Raw genomic sequence first — 13766 nt, forward strand, 5'->3', positions numbered from 1 at the left:
AAGACACTGGATCTGTGGCTCATTACTAACAGGGAGGTCTTATTAATGTTTTCCAAAACTAGAGAAGGGTCAGTGGAGATGGAGAGTGATGGAGTGCTTTGAGGAATATTTTAGGACTTGGGGATTAGAGATGGGGTGGGGACAGAGAGTAGAGGAAGCAAAGATAACTCCCCATTTCTGGTTTGAGCAAGGAGAGTAGCATCATCCCTCAAGACAGGTAATACTGAACAAAGAGAATCCTAGGGTACATCTTAGAAATGGTGGATTCATTCTGGTCGCATTTCAGTGAAGTTCTCTTTGGGATCTCTTTGAGATCCAGGTAGAACATCTAGTAGGCAGGCACATGTAAGAATCTGAAACTCGAGAGAGAGAGCTGTTTGAGAGTCATCGGCAAAAAGATGATAATTAAAGCCAAGAGAGTGTTTGAAGTTACCCAGAGAATATGTGAAGAACAGAAAAGGGTCCAAAATAGACAATGAAAAATAACCACATTTAAGGAACAGGCAAGTTTTTTTTAAGACTAAGAATTATGTGAAGGAAGATACTTTCTAAAACACCATGCTATTGAAGAATAATTTTCTTTCTTAGACAAACCACATCCTAAAATTAAATGAAGAGTATCATCTCTGTCTTACTGTTAATTTTAGTAAAAAATTATTTAAGCATATAGCTATTATAATCTCTGTAGCTATTTTTGGTAATAGCTGTCATCACACTTGAGTAATTTCCCTCTACTTCTTTTATAGTTAATATTCTTTATGAAATAATTGCTGATTTTTAAGTGATTATTCAACATCTATAAATATAATCATATAAGTTATCTCATTTAATTTTTTAATGTTGTTTTCGTGTTGACTCATTCATGCATTCATGGATGAAACCCTCCTCCTATTTCTTATGGATTCATATATTAGCATTGTATTTAGAACACGTATCTGTATCATGTCAAATTTTTATCTGTATCTTCCATTTGGTACTATTTCAGTAAGCTTTCAGGTGATTTCCACTTACTCAGTAAAATAAAATATTAAATAATTGGTATAAATATTAGAAAAAGAACAACAAAGCTTTCTTTACTTGACCCATGAAATTCTAGTATCGAGCTGCAATAAGAAAATTTGGGAAGATTACTTGGTGCAGAATAAATACACAAAAAACAATTGTTTTTGTCTATATTACTAGTCACCACTTATTATTTGAAATGGTAGAGTGTTCCATTCATAAGAATCATAAAACTTAAAACTCACCTAGGAATTAATTTAACAAGAAAGACACATGACCTATATGAAGAAAGACAAAAAGCCTCATTAAAAGATGAAGAAAAGGGACATCCCAGGTGATCCAGTGGCTAGAACTTGCTACTTTCAATGCAGGGGGCCTGGGTTTGATCCCTGGTCAGAGAACTAGATCCCTCATGCCACAGCTTAAGAGTTCACAGGCTGCAGCATAGATCAGAGAAGGCAATGGCAACCCACTCCAGTAATTTTGCCTGGAAAATCCCATGGACGGAGGAGCCTGGTAGGCTGCAGTCCTTGGGGTCGCGCAGAGTCGGACATGACTGAGCGACTTCACTTTCACTTTTCTCTTTCATGCATTGGAGAAGGAAATGGCAACCCACTCCAGTGTTCTTGCCTGGAGAATCCCAGGGATAGCGGAGCCTGGTGGGCTGCCGTCTATGGGGTCGCACAGAGTCGGACACGACTGAAGCGACTTAGCAGCAGCAACATAGATCGAAGATCTTTGTTGCCACAGCTGAGACTCAACACAGCCAATTAAATAATAAATAAACATTCAAAAGGATGAAGAAAAGAACAGAATAAAGAGACAGACCATGTTTTTGGAAGACTTACTTTCATAATGTGGCCAACTCTTACCAAATGCAATTCAATTTCAGTCAAAATTCCAATTTTTTTCTTGGTACTGGGCAAAATTATTTTAAATTTCATATAAAAAATACAATTTTGAGATGGCAATAAAATCTTTACCATAAAACCATTAAAATAAAGCATACTATTATAACTATTAAAAACTTTTATAATTAAAACAGATGAGACTTGCACAAGAATAAAACAGAAAAGTAGAAGAAAGTAGAAAGCCAAGAAATATATCCATTTGTATAAGAAAGTAATGTATTACAAAATACATTGGCATTTCCATTCAATGGGAGGAAGGAAAGTTTTTTGGTGTTGATACTAATCTGAAAAAAAAAAAAACCCCACAAACTTAGAGTCTAATTTATTTCATGTACAAATTTCATATGAGTTAAAGATCTAAATGTAAAAACAAATAATACTAAAAGAAACAATTTTTAAATATTCGTGTAAACTTGGCATGGCAGAGAATTTTTTATTAATTTGGTCACACTGTGTGGCATGTGGGATCTTAGTTTCCTGACCAGGAATCAAGCCTGCAGTCTGTGCTTTGAAAGCACAGTCTTAACAACTGGACCACCAGGGAAGTCTCAGTAAAGAACTTCTCAAGCCAAGAAAAAAAACAAAACCTAGACGCCATAAAGGGAAACATAGTTTGTTTATATGTCTCTTTTCGTGATTACATGACAAGAGATATAAGCAAAGCCAAAATATACACTAGAGAAAAATATCTGCAACTTAGATAAATGGTGCAGTGGACATCTATCATTTGTGATAACTAAACTCTTGAATATTCTTCCTAGGTTTTAATAGATTATCACATTACCAATTTTAACCCACTTTCATACACTGAAATTCAGAAATTCCACTTTCCCAGCATTCCTTGCATATGGGCTATAGCCCTCTTACCTGTTTTCAGCCAATTACATGCAACTCCATGAATCTTAAAGATTCAGAACTAAACTGCTTGAGGGAACAGGCTCTACAAGCCTTAACTGATTTTTGCTGGAGCCAAGAGTGGTTGAGAGGGCATCAGAGGCCACACCACAGTAGTGAATGTTCTCCTCAGGTTAGTTCTTCAACATTGTTTTGTGTTGCTCCTGAAAAATTAGTCACAAATCTTGTTTCTCAAGACTGTCTACTGATTCTGTGACCTGCCCACATATAGGTCACCAAATTCCTGACTGCCTAAACCAGTCAGCTTCCACAGTTACCAATAGAAAACCCAAGATAAAGTTGGATTTATTCCAGGGACACAAGGATACTTCAATATTCTCAAATCAATCAATGTGATACAGCACACTAACAAAAGGAAGGACAAAATTCACATGATCATCTCAATAGAGAACAAGCATTTGACAAAATTCAATACACATTCATGATAAAAAGTCTCATCAAAGTGGGTATAGAAGGAATATATCTCAACATAATAAAGGCCATCTATGACAAACCATAGCTAACATCATACTCAAGGGTAAAAAGCTGAAAGTCTTTCCTCTAAATTCAGGAATAAAACAAGGATGCCTGCTCTCACCACTTCTATTTGACATAGTATTGGAGGTCCTAATCACAGCAATCAGACAAGAAAAAGAAATTAATGGCATCCAAATTGGAAGGAAAAAATTAAAACTGTCACTATTTTCAGATACATAATACTTCATATAGAAAACTCTAAAGTCTCCACCAAAAAACTACTAGAACTAATAAATGAAGTCAGCAAAGTTGCAGAAAACAAAATTAGTTTGCAGAAACCTGTTGCTTTCTATACACTAATACTGAACTATCAGAAATTTTTCTAGGAAAAATTTTTAAATCCCATTGAAAATTGCATCCAAAAGAATAAAAGACCTAGGAATAAACTTAACCAAGGAAGTGAAAGACCTACACTCTGAAAACTAAAAAATATTGATGAAGGAAACTGAAAATGATACAAAGAAATGGATGATATCCCAAGTTCTTTCATTGGAAGAATTAATGTTGCTAAAATGGTAATATTAATACTACCAAAGCAACCTAGAGATTTAATGCAATTCCTAACAAAACACTCATGACATTTTTCACAGAACTAGAATAACCCTAAAATTCACATGGAACCATAAAAGACCCTGAATTGCCAAAACAATCTAAAGGAAAAAGAACGAGGCTGGAGGTATCACCCTCACAGACTTCAGACTACACTACAGAGCTACAGTAATCAAAACAGCATTATACTGGCACAAAAACAGACACATTGATCAATGGAACAGAATAGAGAGCTGAGGAATAACTACGGTCAATTAATTTACAGCAAAGGAAGCAAGACGATACAATGGAGAAAAGATAGTCTCTTCAGTAAGTGAAATAATATTTCCTCACACCATATACAAAAATGGATTAAAGACCTAAATATCAGGCTTGAAACCATAGAATTCCCACAAGACAACATAGGTAGAACACGCTTCGATATAAATCATAAAAACACATTTTCGGATCTGTCTCCTAAGGCAGAAAAAAATTAAAAAAAAAAAGAAGAAGAACAAATGAGACCTAATGAAAACTAAAGTTTTTATATAGCAAAGGAAACCATCAACAAAGTGAAAAGACAACCTATGGAAAAGGAGAAAATATTTGCAAATGGCATGACTGACAAGGGCTTGGTATCTAAAATAAATAAACAGCTCATACAAATTGATATCAAAGTAACAAATACCCCAATCACAAAATGGGCAGAGACATGAACAGACATTTTTCCAAAGAAGACATACAAACAGCCAATAGGCCAATGAAAAGATGCTCAACACCACTAATTAGGGAAATGCAAGCCAAAACAACGAGATACTGCCTCACAACTGCCAGAATGGCTATCATCAAAAACACCACAAATAACAAGTGTTGGCAAGGATGTGGCGGAAACAGAACCCTTGTACACTGCTGGCAGGAATGTGAATTGGTTTATTCCCCACTGGGGAAGCCCATAGACATACAGGCACTATGAAAAATAGTATGGAGTTCCCTTAAAACACTAAAACTAGAACTACTATATGATCCAGCAATTCCACTCCTGGCTGTATATCCAGAAAAGATGAAGACACTAATGCAAAATGATACAGGCACCCCAATGTTCACAGCAGCACTATTGCCAAGACACAGAAACAACCCAAATGTCCATCAACAGACAGGCATGCTATACACACACATACACACACACACACACACACACACACACACACACACACACACTTGTGTGTGTGTTAGTCACTCAGTCATGTCTGACTCTTGGTGACCCCTAAGAGTGCAGCCTGCCAGGCTCTCCTGTCCAGGGGGATTCTCCAGGCAAGAATACTGGAGTGGGTTGCCATGCCCTCCTCCAGGGGATCTTCCCAACCCAGGGATTGAACTCAGGTCTCCTGCATTGCAGGCAGATTTTTTTACCAACTGAGCCACCAGGGAAGCCCATATATATATAATGGAATACTACTCAGCCATAAAAAGGATGAAATTCTGCCGTTTGCATACTGTGTATGGACCTAGAGAATCCTATGCTTAGTGAAATAAGTCAGAGAAAGACAAATACTATATATCACTTATATGTGGAATTAAAAAATAATACAAATGAATGTTTACATCAAAACAAAAAACTCACATGTATTAACAGAAAACAAACTAGTGGGTACTAGTGGGGATAGGGAAGTAGGGAGAGGCAAGAGAGGGGCATGGAATTAAGAAATACACACTAGTATATATAAAATAGATAAGCAAAAAGGATATATTGTATATCATAGGGAAATGTAGCCATTATTTTGTAGTAACTTTTAATGGAGTATAATCTGTAAGAATACTGAATCACTATGCTGTACACTTAAGACCAATATTGTAAGTAAAAAGAAAAAAATACAACTGATAAAAGGACAAAGTAAAATATTTGCTTAATAAAAAGTAAAAAATACAATTGATAAAATGTTTTAAACAGCAAGTTACCAAATAATCTGTACAGTATGACCCGATTTTTTGGAAAAAAAAAAATAGATAATAGGCTCAGATGCTTAAGAATCTGCCTGCAATGCCAGAGACCCAGGTTCGATCTCTGAGTGGGGAAGATCCCCTGAAGAAGGGAATGGCAACCCACTCCAGTATTCTTGACTGAAGAATCCCACAGACAGAGGAGCCTCATGGGCTACAATCCATGGGGTTGCAAAGAGTCTGACACGACTTTCACTTTCATAGTTATCTCGGAGAATTGTTATTTGGAATATGTAATGAAGATTTTATTAATCTTTGCTTTCTATATTCCATATTGTATATTTCTATATCTGCATTATTCAACGTTACAAAAATCAGGTAATGCTTTTGTAACTTCAAAAAATCTAGTAAAGTGAAATGGAAAGGAAGAAAGGGAGAGAGGTGGAGAAGGAAACACGGAGAGGGGACAGATTCTAAATATCTGTAGAAATTGCAGGTTAACATTATGTACTTTGTCTGCACAGCCTTCCCAAACAAAGATGGATGGGCAACTCTCCTGTGTCTTCTTATGACACTGTCCTCGTCACCTCTGTGGCAAATAGAGCCTTGTGTAAGTAAGGCTGGCTCATGTCACCATATCCCCTCAAATGCACGGAGTATTATATTATTCACATGCATGTTCCCTAAGTGCAGTGCCTGACACAAAATAAATGCTGGGTTAATATTTTGGGGAAAGTGGGTAACATATTTAAAGTACTGGGAGCAAACGGCACGCAGCCAAAAAGTGTTCATCACCTTTTTTCCCGAGGAGTTCTTTTACATTTTAAATACTGCTATTTTTATGAAATAGAGATTTTATTGCTCAAAACGATAACTTTTTATTTTGACCTGAATGAAAATAACATCTGAGTAAAATTATATTAAAGTGGACCCAAATTCAGTTATTACATTTTCCAAGTGATTAGAAGGATGCAATATGCACATGAAATGGACAGAACAGGATCTGGCTTCATATAGGAACTCAGTGAGTGTTTAGTTCAAATCCAAAATATAGTAGACTGTGTGTGTAGTTTAGTTTGAGTAATGCACACAGCAGACCCACTTTGGGGCTTCATTGATTCAGGTTGGCAGTGTTAATATAGCATAAATAGCACTCAAACACTAAAGGGATGTCAGAGAAATGGAAGAATTTTAAAAACTAAAAAAGTTTCTATGGCTTTGGCATGTAATTAAAACAATAAAATTTCCAAATATGGATTTTAAAGTACTATGGAAAACTCTATAGAGTAAATTGCAGAGAGGAGGCAGATATAACAATTCTCTTACCAAAGAAATTGTATTCTCTGCACAGAAATGAGTTGGTGAACAAAAGACATTAAAACAAATCTGCTTTTGAAAGAACATTGGCCTAACAGTTATTGTTGCTGTTGTTCAGTCGCTAAGTGGGGTCCAATTCTTTGTAACCCCATGGACTGTGTAGCATGCCAGGCTTCCGTGTCCTTCACTATCTCCCTGAGTTTGCTCAAACTCATGTCAATGCATTGAGTCAATGATGCCATCCAATCATCTCATCCTCTGTCATCCCCTTCTCCTCCTGCCCTCAATCTTTCCCAGCATCAAGATCTTTTCCAATGAGTTGGTTCTTTGCATCAGGTGGCCAAAGTATTGGAGCTTCAGCTTCAGCATCAGTCCTTTCAATGAATATTCAGGGTTGATTTCCTTTAGGATTGACTGGTTTGATCTCCTTGCTTGAAAATCCAAGGGACTCTCAAGAGTCTTCTCCAGCATCACAATTAAAAAGCATCAGTTCTTCAGTGCTCAGCCTTCTTTATGGTCCAGCTCTCAAATCCATACATGACTACTGAAAAAATCATAGCTTTAGACCTTTGTTGGCAAAGTGATGTCTCTGCTTTTGAATATGCTGTTTAGGGTTGTCATAGCTTTTCTCCCAAGGAGCAAGCGTCTTTTAATTTTATGGCTGAAGTCACCATCCACAATGATTCTGGAGCCCAGGAAAATAAAATCTGCCAGGGCCTTCACTTTTTCCCTTCTATTTGTCATGAAGTAATGGGACCGGGGGCTTCCCCAATGGCTCAGCAGAAAGGAGGCCACCTGCAATGCAGGACTGAACATGGGTTCAGTCCCTGAGTCAGGAAGATCCCCTGAAGGAAGCCATGGCAACCCACTCCAGTATTCTTGCCTGGAGAATCCCATGGACTGAGAAGCCTGGTGGGCTGCAGTCCATTGGGGGCAAAGAGTCGGAGATGATTGAAGTGACTGAACTACGCACACACAATGGGATGCCATGATCTTAGTTTTTTGAATGTTGAGTTTTAAGCCAGCTTTTTCACTCTCCTCTTTCACCTTCATCAAAAGGCTCTTTAGTTCCTCTTTGCTTTTGGCCATTAGAATGGTTATCTTCTGAATATCTGAGGTTGTTGGTATTAATCCCAGTTATCTTAATTCCAGTTTGTGATTCATCCAGCCTAGCATTTCACATTACGTACTCTGCATATAGGTTAAAAAATAGGGTAACAATATACATCCTTATAATAATTAACAGTTATTAATAAAGTAAAGTAACTATAATAGTAATAATAATAATAACAATAATGGTGGTGGTTTAGTCACTAAGTCATATCCAACTCTTTGTGATCCCATGGACTGTAGCCCTCCAGGTTCCTCTGTACATGGGATTTCCCAGGCAAGAATACTGGAGTGGGTAGCCATTTCCTTCTCCAGGGGATCTTCCTGACCCAGGGATAGAACCTGCATCTCTTGTGTCTCCTGCATTGCAGGCAGATTCTTTATCAACTAAAAACAATAATAGCAATAATAGTAATACTAATAATAATATGAGCTATAATTTAAAGACTCTGAGATCTTAAGAAGATACCAAGTGCTTTGCAAATCTTCAGATCAGTTTCTTCCAGTACAAGCTGCCTTTGAAACTTATTTCTTAAGAGTGAGGAATGAACACAGGGATTCAACTTAATGGAAATAGTTGGTGGGTAAGTGGATGGACATGACTGAATACCTCCCAACTGCTGTCCCATCCGTGAAGAAACAGTAGAGAAAAGTCTTGTTCTCCCTAGAAGTAGAATAGATAAAAGGCAGCTCATTACTTAAACTTGGGCAGCAGGATCTTCATCACCTCCTTCTACCTCAGCATGTTATTAACATCATTCACAGCCAGGTCATGCCACATTTCCCTGGCTAAGGTATATGTTAAAACCAGATAGCATTTCTTTTGCAAAACTTCAATGCAACATTACTTTTTGTTAATGTAACATACACTGAGCTTTGTCACAGCTTGCTCGCTATCCTAATCAAACACAAGATTTAAATAATGTAAAATAAAATGATTAAGATGACGGAAATGAAAGCATGTTGTTCATTTCCCTCATTCCCAAATAAGACCCATGAACTTAATGCTTTTCCCCACCAAAATGTACCACACTGAAAGTCAAAGCGAGATGTTATTTGTACTCCCATCGCCTTTAAATGCTTTGATAAGGCTTTATCAATGTTATTTTTCTTAGAATGAAGACATTGCTTTAGTAATGCAGAAAGCACCATTTCGTTCCTATATCTCTCTCACATACACCCATACACACACACAAATGGAAATAAAGCTTGATTTCTCTTCTTCTGGCTATAATAAACATGATGTTGTCATGTCAGAGGAGACAGCTGCCCCTTCCCTTTCAGGAGTCACAACTCTTCTGGGCTAAGGCGAGTCATGTGACATTTCCTACTTATTTATGCTTTTCCCTAATGAAAGGATGCCTCTTTGTGCTGCAATAGATAGTTTAGGTTTTTTAATATTATTAGTGTTGAGCGATAAACACTTTGGTACATATTGGAGAGTAATAAATTGTGTTGAACATTGATAAACTAACGCAATTACCAGCAAGGTCAGAGAGTCAGCTAATTTAGAAATATCAGTCCTAGGATTTTGAGTTGTCCCCTGGAGAGCTGCAGCCACTTTATTACAGCAGGAGGGTGAGGAGGAAATGGTACATTAGGATTGATCTTTTGATCTAATTGTGGAACTCTGCCATTCCTTGTTTGACCAAAAATGCTTACCAAGCAGGAGAAAACAGCACAACTAATTGAGAACTATCCCTTACAAACCAGACAAAGTGAAGGAATTCTGGGAACGAAGGTACACATCATGCTTGGTATTATTGGAATCAGTGTGCTGTCACTGAGACGCACACGTGTTATCTCTTTCCTAGAATGTCTTTTAAACTGCAATTCTGAATAAAATTCAGTATTTTTAACCAGTTTAAGAAAATATTCATTTTCATAGTCATTACCTGTGCTGATAAAATTGTGACAAAATCTGAATGAAATGTTCAGTGCCCTTCTCTCGACATGGGGCTTAAATTAACCTTTGAGGTACCTGGTTCTCTAAAGATCCTCAGTGTAAGAAAAAGTTTAATGCACTTTATTTATTCCTCAATATTTACTGTTTTGTCAATCAAATAACAAAGAATGTGAACTGCCTAACATATCTAAAGAAACGTTTACTCTAGAATATCTAAATTCATTCTAGAACTGTAAGTCCAATTTTCTGTTTTCATTAAAGACTGTTACTCTTAACATGATTTAGTTTAACCCTCATCCAATATCTCTTAGGTCCTGGGCCTTTAGGGATAGGGTAATTTGACTGATTGTGTTAAAAGCAAGCTGTGTAACATCCTGATTCAAGGTCTTAAATAGAGTTCAATTGAAATAAGATTCCTGTTTAGCTGCCAGGCACATCAGAGGCATCATCAAATTGTGTTATTTGGGAAAGCTATTTCAAATGTAGTCCCTTTTAACATGTAATCTCATTTGACAAAGGAGTTTCACAGGAAGCACTAAGACTGAAAAATGATGAAAGGGTGAATATGCAGCATCTCAGAGAGGCACAGAAATGACAGCATTTCAGGAGTTCAAATTCTCACCTGGGGCGGTAACAAAAATATCTTAAAACTCTGCTCTGACATTAGAGTGAAGTGTGTAAATTACTTACAACTAGTAAATTCTAACAAGATAATAAGGTTGGATTATATCTGAAAATCTTGGGTATTATGTTTCCAAAGCAGGAACTCTTTAATACATGCATTTTTGCTCTATTGGTTATAAATAAGACAACCAGTAAAAAGTGACATTGCTTACTGCAATTCCAATTTCACATAGGAATCAAGTTTTCCAAATGGTAAGGTAATTAACAGGAAGGAAAAAGTTCTTAAGAAGCCGAGTGGGGAAAAGGCATCACTGTTGAGTGATTATAGATAACATTTTATTTTCTGTGCCAAGGTTCAACTCAGTGCCTATAATTTTGCAACTCACAAACACTTGCCTTACAGGATCCTGAGCCTTCCCAGTTTCATTGGGTTTCCCTTCTAAATCCTCAGTTGCTGTGAATTTAACTATATTATTGAGTTTTTAAACCTACTGAAGGGTTTAATATTTTAAAAACAGGGTCTTGAGACTACAGCTAGAATGTTTATGATTCTGTCCTGTGGCAGCAGATTATACTAATGTACGTAGCAAATAACTGATGTCAAATTGATGCAGGCGGCCCAGCTGTCTGCCCTTTGTCTGTAGGCTTAATTCCCAGAATGCGACTGGGGTAATCCCTTTGTGATACAATCAGCTCTAAGGGGTTTAGCCACTTATATTACATTATTGAAAGGATGACGAGCTGATGATGGGCTGATAACAGGAAGATTGCATTAGGCAGAATATTAGCCCAAAATATCTCTAAGCTGCGTAGCCATCTCTGTTGCTGGAGCATTATATACAGTTTCTGTCTTTGCTTCTCAAAAACAAGTGGAAACTGTCTTTGGATAAATCTTAAATAGCTTGGGTAGGTGGCAGTCCATATTTAGACTCCATAAAGAAGAATTATCACCCATAGAGAAGTTAATGTCTACAGTAAATGGATAACAGAGAAAAATTTGGAATGGAAAGCACATTTATATGATATATTACATGTTACATAAAATATATACATATAATGTATACACATAATAACAATATTTTGTAGTCACATGACCTAATAGATTTGTCATAATTAAACCATGATTTAAAATACTCAAACATTATGAAAGGAGTCCCATAATCAAGCTACAAATTTATTTGCCAATTAAACTTCAATAAAGCTGGAAAAAGTAATATAAAATACTGACCACTTTAATTCCATAAATATGAAAAAATTTCACTTTGAACACTCTTTTGAAGCTGGCATCATAAGATAATGTCTTTCCTCTATCAAACTCACCAGCAAAGGAAATTACGCTTCAATTTTCTAAGACAAGCTCTGGAATAATCTTTGAGTTATTTGAACAGTCCTGTGCCCTTTGATCTTATGACTCTTTGAGAGTAAGTGTTTCAGAATTTCTGTAAGCAATCTCTTACAATACCATTTTTCCTAGTCTTCAAAACAGAATTCCCACAAATAAATTATTTATTTTTTAAAAAAATCCTTTAGGACATATTTTTTATTATAAAGTTATATTAAATTGTTTTCTAACTGTATTATACTACAGTTTATAGTGTAGTATTCCTCTCTCTACAGAATTCACCACGCAAGAATACTGAAGTGGGTAGCCATTCCCTTATCCAGGGGATCTTCCCAACCCAGGGATCAAACCCAGGTCTCTCGCATTGCAGGCAGATTCTTTACCATCTGAGCCACCAGGGAAGCTGTTATAGTATGATGATTGTCAATATGTTTAACCATCAGATACCTCTAGGTGAATTTCTCAGAAGAAAAACAGCCCAGAGATATTATCAGTCACTTCTGGGAGCATGTGAGGTATTTATTCTGGGAATTTTTTCTAAGGAAGGAAAGGGTAGGAAAGAAGTGAATTGAAACTTCTGGCCACAGAACCTCTGCCTAATGGCCTGTCCAACACTGTTCATGGGTAAAAATCCAAAGTGGGTTTATTTCGCTATCCCAAGGCCTTGCATATTTTATTCTCTTCTTCCTTAAAGATGAGGCATTAGCCCTCCAATCAAGTCTATGGGTCTTGCATTTTTGGATCAGACACAGTTATGTTTGCAAATAAACTAACATGCTTTTCCTCCATTTTCTCAACCAAGGCCTGTTATAACATTCTTTACTCTGGAAAAAGAGAATCTTGTTTCCATTAATAATTTACACAATCATTTCCCCAAGTTTAGAATTTGGATATTGTCAATCCTCTGGCTTTGATTTTCTCCTTCAATATCGTGTTGGCTGTTCTAGATCTTTTGCCCCACCATATAAACTTTAGAACAGTTTGTCAATGTCCATAAAATAACTTGTTGGAATCTTGATTGAAATTTCATGAAATCTACAGATAATCAGTTAGCTTTTCCTATATAAAAAGCCATGTCCAAACATTGTGGCATAAAACAAAAATCATTTTATTTAGTGTATAATTTTGTGGGTTGGTTCCGTCAGTTCCACTGATCTCAAACTGAGTTTTCTCATGTATCTGGATCCAGCTGGCAAGTGATTGGGGGTTAAATGACTTAGGAGGGCCTCTCCCCATGTCTGTCACTTGATTTACTGTCACTGGAGTGATGAGTTGGTTAACTGGGCTATGTGTCTCTCACTTTCCAGCAGGCGAGTTTGAGCTTATTCCCATAACTGTTGCTTCCAGGATCCCCAAAGCAGCAACAATGGAAGCCCAATGTACAAGTACTTTCCAACCCACTTGCTGTGATTTATTAATGTCCCATCTAATACACGGACAGTAACTGTAGCCATGAAATTAAAAGATGCTTGCTCCTTGGAAGAAAAGATATGACAAACCTAGACATCATATTCAAAAGCAGAGACATCACTTGGCCAACAAAGGTCCATACAGTCAAACCTATGGTTTTTCCAGTAGTCATGTATGAATATGAAAGCTGAACCATAAAAAAGGCTGAGCACTGAAGAATTGATGCTTTTGAACTCTTGAGAGTCTT

At 36.8% G+C, this 13766-nt stretch overlaps 1 long non-coding RNA gene across 3 annotated transcripts in view; it reads right to left on the minus strand.

The window, feature by feature from the left end:
* The window catches only part of LOC145529427 (uncharacterized), a 202113-nt gene that overhangs the window by 68118 nt on the left and 120229 nt on the right, over window positions 1–13766 (minus strand). Inside the window, exons 4-5 of one of the 3 annotated variants that reach the window (XR_014071210.1) lie at window positions 8848–8901; window positions 7137–8318 (exon numbers count right to left, since the gene is read on the minus strand). This is a non-coding gene — a long non-coding RNA (uncharacterized LOC145529427). Of the gene's footprint in view, window positions 1–1247; window positions 1281–7136; window positions 8319–8847; window positions 8902–13766 lie in introns of all 3 variants that reach the window. The other 2 variants (XR_014071213.1, XR_014071212.1) reach the window with 2 other exon arrangements.

Source organism: Giraffa tippelskirchi, chromosome 12, assembly GCF_054371585.1.
Source record: "Giraffa tippelskirchi isolate mGirTip1 chromosome 12, T2T-mGirTip1v1.2.pri, whole genome shotgun sequence".
Taxonomy (NCBI): domain Eukaryota; kingdom Metazoa; phylum Chordata; class Mammalia; order Artiodactyla; family Giraffidae; genus Giraffa; species Giraffa tippelskirchi.